This window comes from Sorex araneus, chromosome 2, assembly GCF_027595985.1.
Source record: "Sorex araneus isolate mSorAra2 chromosome 2, mSorAra2.pri, whole genome shotgun sequence".
Classification (NCBI taxonomy): Eukaryota; Metazoa; Chordata; class Mammalia; order Eulipotyphla; family Soricidae; genus Sorex; species Sorex araneus.
This window is the reverse complement of record NC_073303.1, coordinates 76,277,506-76,283,211: the sequence shown is the minus strand read 5'-3', so window position 1 is coordinate 76,283,211 and position 5,706 is coordinate 76,277,506. Positions and strand designations below refer to the sequence as shown.

At 39.5% G+C, this 5,706-nt stretch overlaps 1 pseudogene; it reads left to right on the top strand.

Moving 5' to 3' along the window:
- Positions 1-4,151: 4,151 nt before the first annotated feature.
- On the top strand, positions 4,152-5,032 carry LOC101557123 (transcription factor BTF3 homolog 4-like; annotated as a pseudogene).
- The last annotated feature ends 674 nt before the right edge of the window (positions 5,033-5,706 follow it).

Here is a 5,706-nt window from a genome sequence, read left to right as displayed (position 1 = left end):
AGAATAACATATCCCTCTTGTTTTGACCTGGACATTTTAAATTTCTTTTGACCCTGGCTCACACTAGGATCCTCACCAAGACCATTGGCTCTTCAAGAAAAGAAAGAGAAAAAATGTAATTGATGCTTTGCAGTTTGCAAGCTACCTGTGGTGACTTTTGCGTGTGAAGTCAGAATAGGTGAAGAGACTGATACCCATCCCCAACCCCTTTAACTTTTCAAGTTATTAAGGAGTTTTCAGGATCAGTGCTAGAATCATATAAGTGTTCCCTTTGGTTTTCTTTGTTAGGTCAAAAAATGATGAATCAACTGGTGGTTTTAGCAGGATGAATTATTATTTTCCATGGAAAACTAGTGAGTTATGTTAGGTAAATGGGTTCCTCCAGTCTCCCTTCTCTTCCTAAGCTCTAGCCTCTGGCCATTGTATAATTGGGGTTTAACAAGAAAATAGGAAGAAGAGGAAGAGAAGAAAGAACAAATAAAAGTAACAGGGAAATTTTTCTGAACAGCATGAATACTTGGGAACTTGTACTGCATCCAGAAATCCTGCAAGTCCTTTGGGAACCTGGCAGACAGAATTTGGCACCAAGGACACCAAGACTCAAGTCCGGCTAAAGGTCTACAAATAAAGGAGCTGTCCAAAAGACTGTGTGACTCTGATACCTGGCTCTGTTATAGAAACCACTTTCAAAGTCTGGACTGGATCCTATCAGTTATATCTATAAGCTTTATTTCACAAGGCCACCATTAATGAGCTTCTGCTGTGTGTTTAAGGAAACTTTAACAAAAAAGTTTTACTGGATTCTGCATCTTAGAGTCATTATACCCTACCCAAGTTTCTAATGGAATGAACTAAAATAACCTTGAAAGAACAATAGAAAATAACAGGACTATTAATTGCTTGGGCTTCAGGGAAAAGGTTGCAAATAAGTCCTCTTTGAGTTATGTCTCTCCAAAGTAATTGTTTTACAACCCTTTCCACTTTTTTCCAGGAACCCTTTAATTTGGTCAACATGATTACAATAAGGATGAACTATATTATTCTTTTAGCATATCCATTTTTTAGATTTTTAGGCCACACTCTGCAATACCCAGGGATTACTACTGGTCATATATTCAGGTATCACTACTAGAAACCTAGGGGGACCATATGGGGTGCCAGGGATGGAACCTGGATCAACAATGAGCAAGGCAAACACTGTACTATCTTGCCAATCAAAACCTTGTTCTCATAAGGCCCTACACTACTAGTTTGAGATAGAAGACTGTGGGATAGTTGACACAGGGCTCAGTGAAATAGCCTATCTACTCGCCATAGCTAAATGCTCAGGAAATAGATAGAAGACCCAAGTTTACCGAGTTGATTGGTTGGATCTGTGAACTTGAGATAGAGATGCACAGAGGTTCCTCTTTAGTAGCTGAAAGATAGATGGCCATGCCTTGTGTACTTTTAAGAATCTTTTTAAAATTAAGAAACAAAGAAGTTGACATGTAGCAGCAGTGATTGGGCAAAAGTGAGAATACTATCACTTAGGGAACCAATTCTATCTAGCGTCCTTTGATCTCTGTTGTTCAATTTCTTAGTATTGGTTTGTGAGTGTGTATGTGTGTGTGTATGTAGTGTTAAATCTTATATTGCATCCAATTGGTATTTTTCTCCCTTTATAAGAACTGGAAAAGTCCTATATGCCATATTTTGTAGTACCTCTTTAGGAGAATTTTCAGAGGTTATAAGAATGATTGTTTTGTCATTATTATTTGACTATCAAGACAAATTTGAATTGAAGCACCATCGACAAGAAAAAAGAAAGTATTGTGAAGCAGGTGGAGTTAATTAAATTGTAAACTCCTTTCATTTGGGTGTTTGATCATTGTGTGATTGTAACCCAAACATGAAAGCTTGTAACTATCTCACAGTGATTCAATAACATTTTAAAAAATAAAAGAATTTCTTTTCCTAAGTTATTAACCTAGGTTCCCATTGCTAGAATTGGCACACGTTGATTTTCTATAATCTTTTTCTTAGGCTGTTTTTTACGGAGGTTAAAGTAAGTAAGTAATTGTTTTCATAACAAAAAAATTCTAGGATATAACAAGTAATAAGAAGTTAGGACTAGAGAGATAGTACAGGGATTAACTGCACTTATTTTGAATATGGGCTGGAGCAATAGAACAGCAGGTAGGGTGTTTGCCTTGCACGCGGCCGACCTGGGTTCGATTCCTTCGTCCCTCTCGGAGAGCCTGGTAAGCTACTGAGAGTATCCTGCTCGCTTTGCAGAGCCTGGCAAGTTACCCACGGCATATTCGATATGCCAAAAACAGTAACAAGAAGTCTCACAATGGAAATGTTACTGGTGCCTGCTCGAACAAATCAATGAACACCAGGACAACAGTGCTATGACAGTGCTACAGTGCTATTTTGATATGGCAAGTCCAGTTCAATCCCCTGTACTACACATATGGTCCCCTGAGCATTTTCAGGCATGGTCTATGAGCACAGAGTCGGAAGTAAGATCTGAGCACCACTGGGTATGGCCCAAACCTCACCACCACCCCCCCACAAAGGAAATGAGTTCAATTGATGTCATCAGAAATTTATTCCTCTCTTCTCTGTTAAACGCTCTTTCAGCCCTCTCCTCTTTGTGACAAGGTGGGGCTGGTGGCTCCAGTATAGAATTTCTCCATAGTGGATAAATTTTACCCTCTTAGGGGCATATGAAAATGCATGGAGACAGTTTTGATGGACATATCTGAGCATGGTAGTTGGAATGCTGCTGGAATCTGGGGGTAGAAGCCAAGGATGATATGATATATCTACAAAGCAAAGAATAGCTCTTACCCCAATAAAGACTGACCTTACCCACAACCACCAATATCAGTAATATTGAGATTAAAAAACCATACTAGTGGCATTCCATTACCAGTGAAAGAAAATGAACTCAATGTGCTTTGTAGACACAGCCCTGAGAAACCATTGTGGCTAGAGTTGTATCATTGTAAGGCCATCTTATACCCAGTTTGGTTGCTAGGCAGAGGATAAATTCCAGCCAAAACCCATCACAGAGATGGAGCAGGGGTAGTTGCCTAGTGGAAAATATTAAATTTCTTGTCAGAAGAAAAGTATTGGACACGAGACAGACAAAGCGAATAGGCAGCTATCTACTAAGGAGTCCCAGGAGTTAAGCAAGGACACACACACACAGGAGAATGTGTCCATATGAGGGGACCCTAGAAGTATGTACCAGCTATTGATTTTATTTTCATTTTGGTCAGCATGTGGTCTCTTGAGACAGTGTCCTATGATTTGTTGATTAACCTGTAGGAGCAAGAATAAGGAAGAACTTTAGAATTAGTAACAGTAGATTAGTGGAGTTGAGCCAAGGAGACACAAAGTAGTTTAGAGGGACTTTTTGATTGTTAGTGCCTTTTCTCTCTACACTAAACTGAATCCCAGTCACTGTGATAGGTAGAAGTCTATGATTGTGAGATTTTAATATTTCCTGCCCTGCACAGATAAATTTTACTACTTATATGAGTAATGTTTTATAAACAATGGATGTTAAAATAAGATTTTCTAAATCAATCTAAACTGCACGAGTCCTTTCAACATAGGGCATTTTTTTCTAGTTGGGGGGAAGAAGTCAAAGCATAAGAAGGATCTGAAGTTCTATTGCTGGCTTGAAGCTCCTGGCTTGAAGTCCAGGCAGGGATGCGTGTTACAGGGAAGCCTTTGCCTGAATGCCAGCAAAGAAATGCAGGTGTTATTCCTACCTACCTACATATGCCTCAGAGATCTGCGTCCTACAAGAACAGGAGGAGAATGCTATTTGGGTATCCCAAAGAGGAATCGAAAGAGCTATGCTTGGAATATCACGTTTCACTCAAGTGAGAGAAGGAATCCGGAGTTCTGACCCCCATCAATGATCAAGAATCAGGGACGCTGTCTCATTTGCCAAGGCATCGAAAACCAGATGGGCTGGACACGTAATGTGATTTAGAGATGACTGCTGGTCTAGAGCTGTTACTGCTAGATTCCACAGAATGTCAAAAGACCGCATGACCGTCCACCTACGAGATGGTCAGACTTCTTTGTCAAGATCCTAAATGTGGTCTTTCTCTGTCTCCTGGCCTGTGGTAGTCATCTTACTCTTCCCGTGTGCCACTGTTGGAGGACCTTTCCTGCTCCAGATTCACCAACAGTATGAATCAAGAAAAGTTAGCCAAACTTCAGGCTCAGGTCCGGATATGTGGCAAGGGTACAGCTCTCAGAAAGAAGAAGGTGGTACATAGAACAGCTACAGCTGATGACAAAAAAACTTCAGTTTTCTCTAAAAAAGCTGGCTATGGATAACATAGCTGGTATTGAAGAGGTGAACATGATTAAAGATGATGGGACAGTTATTCATTTCAATAATCCCAAAGTCCAAGCTTCCCTTCCTGCTAACACCTTTGCAATTACTGGTCATGCAGAAGCCAAACCAATCACAGAAATGCTGCCTGTGATATTAAGTCAGCTTGGTGCTGATAGTTTAACGAGTCTTAGGAAGTCAGCAGAACAGTTCCCGCGGCAAGTGTTGGATAGCAAAGCACCAAAACCAAAAGACATTGATGAAGAGGATGATGATGTTCCAGATCTTGTAGAAAATTTTGATGAGGCACCAAAGAATGAAGCAAACTAAAATCTTTTCTGGTTTTTGGAAGCTGACATGGACTAGATTTAACAAATCAGTTATATGGTTCCAAAGTTTTACAGACACAGAGAACATCAACTGTTACTAGTTCAGTAATATAAATATTTTATATATTAATAATGCTGTTTGTTCAGCATTTTTGGTCATTTTATTTTTGCATTTTGCACTTCATCCCAGGATCTATTCTTTTGGTCAAAATGTATTGGTGCAGTTGAGGGTGTTTTGATTTTTGACTCTTGGTTTTTTGTTTTGTTTTTTGTTGAGATATTTTTGATGTGTGTATGTGTATGTATGCGTGTGGGTATGTATGTAAACAGTGGAGAACATATTGGAAAACAGTTCTATTTATCCTCCTCCTTCCCCCCAGCAGAAATAAAACAAATATTTAAAAAAAAAAGACCCTAAATGCGTTTGAGGCTCTCCCTGTTCCTGGAACGAACAGATACCATTGGGCTACACTAGCACTTGACAGGGATGAATGGGGACGTTACTGGCGTCCGCTCAAACAAATTGATGAACAACGGGATGACAAGTGATACAAGTGATACCAGCTGAATTCCAGATGACTTCACTGTGCTTTTCCCCTGTTAGCCCATTATGAGAAGACAACAGAGAGTAAATGCTGATAGGTGTGTGCTCTAGTTTCTTGGAGTTTACCTCTATTACAGAAAAGAGACACAAGGTACTTTGAGGTTGATATTGTAATATTACAGAGAAGAAATTTCTAAGATTATAAGAGCTCACAAGAAGTCTTTTAGGTCAGGAAGGAAAGCTTATTTCAGGAAAATGTTAAAAAGGCAGAGCATTCCAAGCTGATAAGAAAACCTTGTGTAACCAGACATAGCAGTGATTGCAAAGTACTAAAAGAAGACTGGTATTCCTGGGGTTCAGGAACGGATCAAGAGGGCAACTAAAAAAATGGCCGGAGAGGAATTATAATAGGTAACAGGTCTTGGGCTTGATTGTGTGAACAATGGAAATTCTTTGAGAGTTTTAAGCAAAGTAACACAATATGA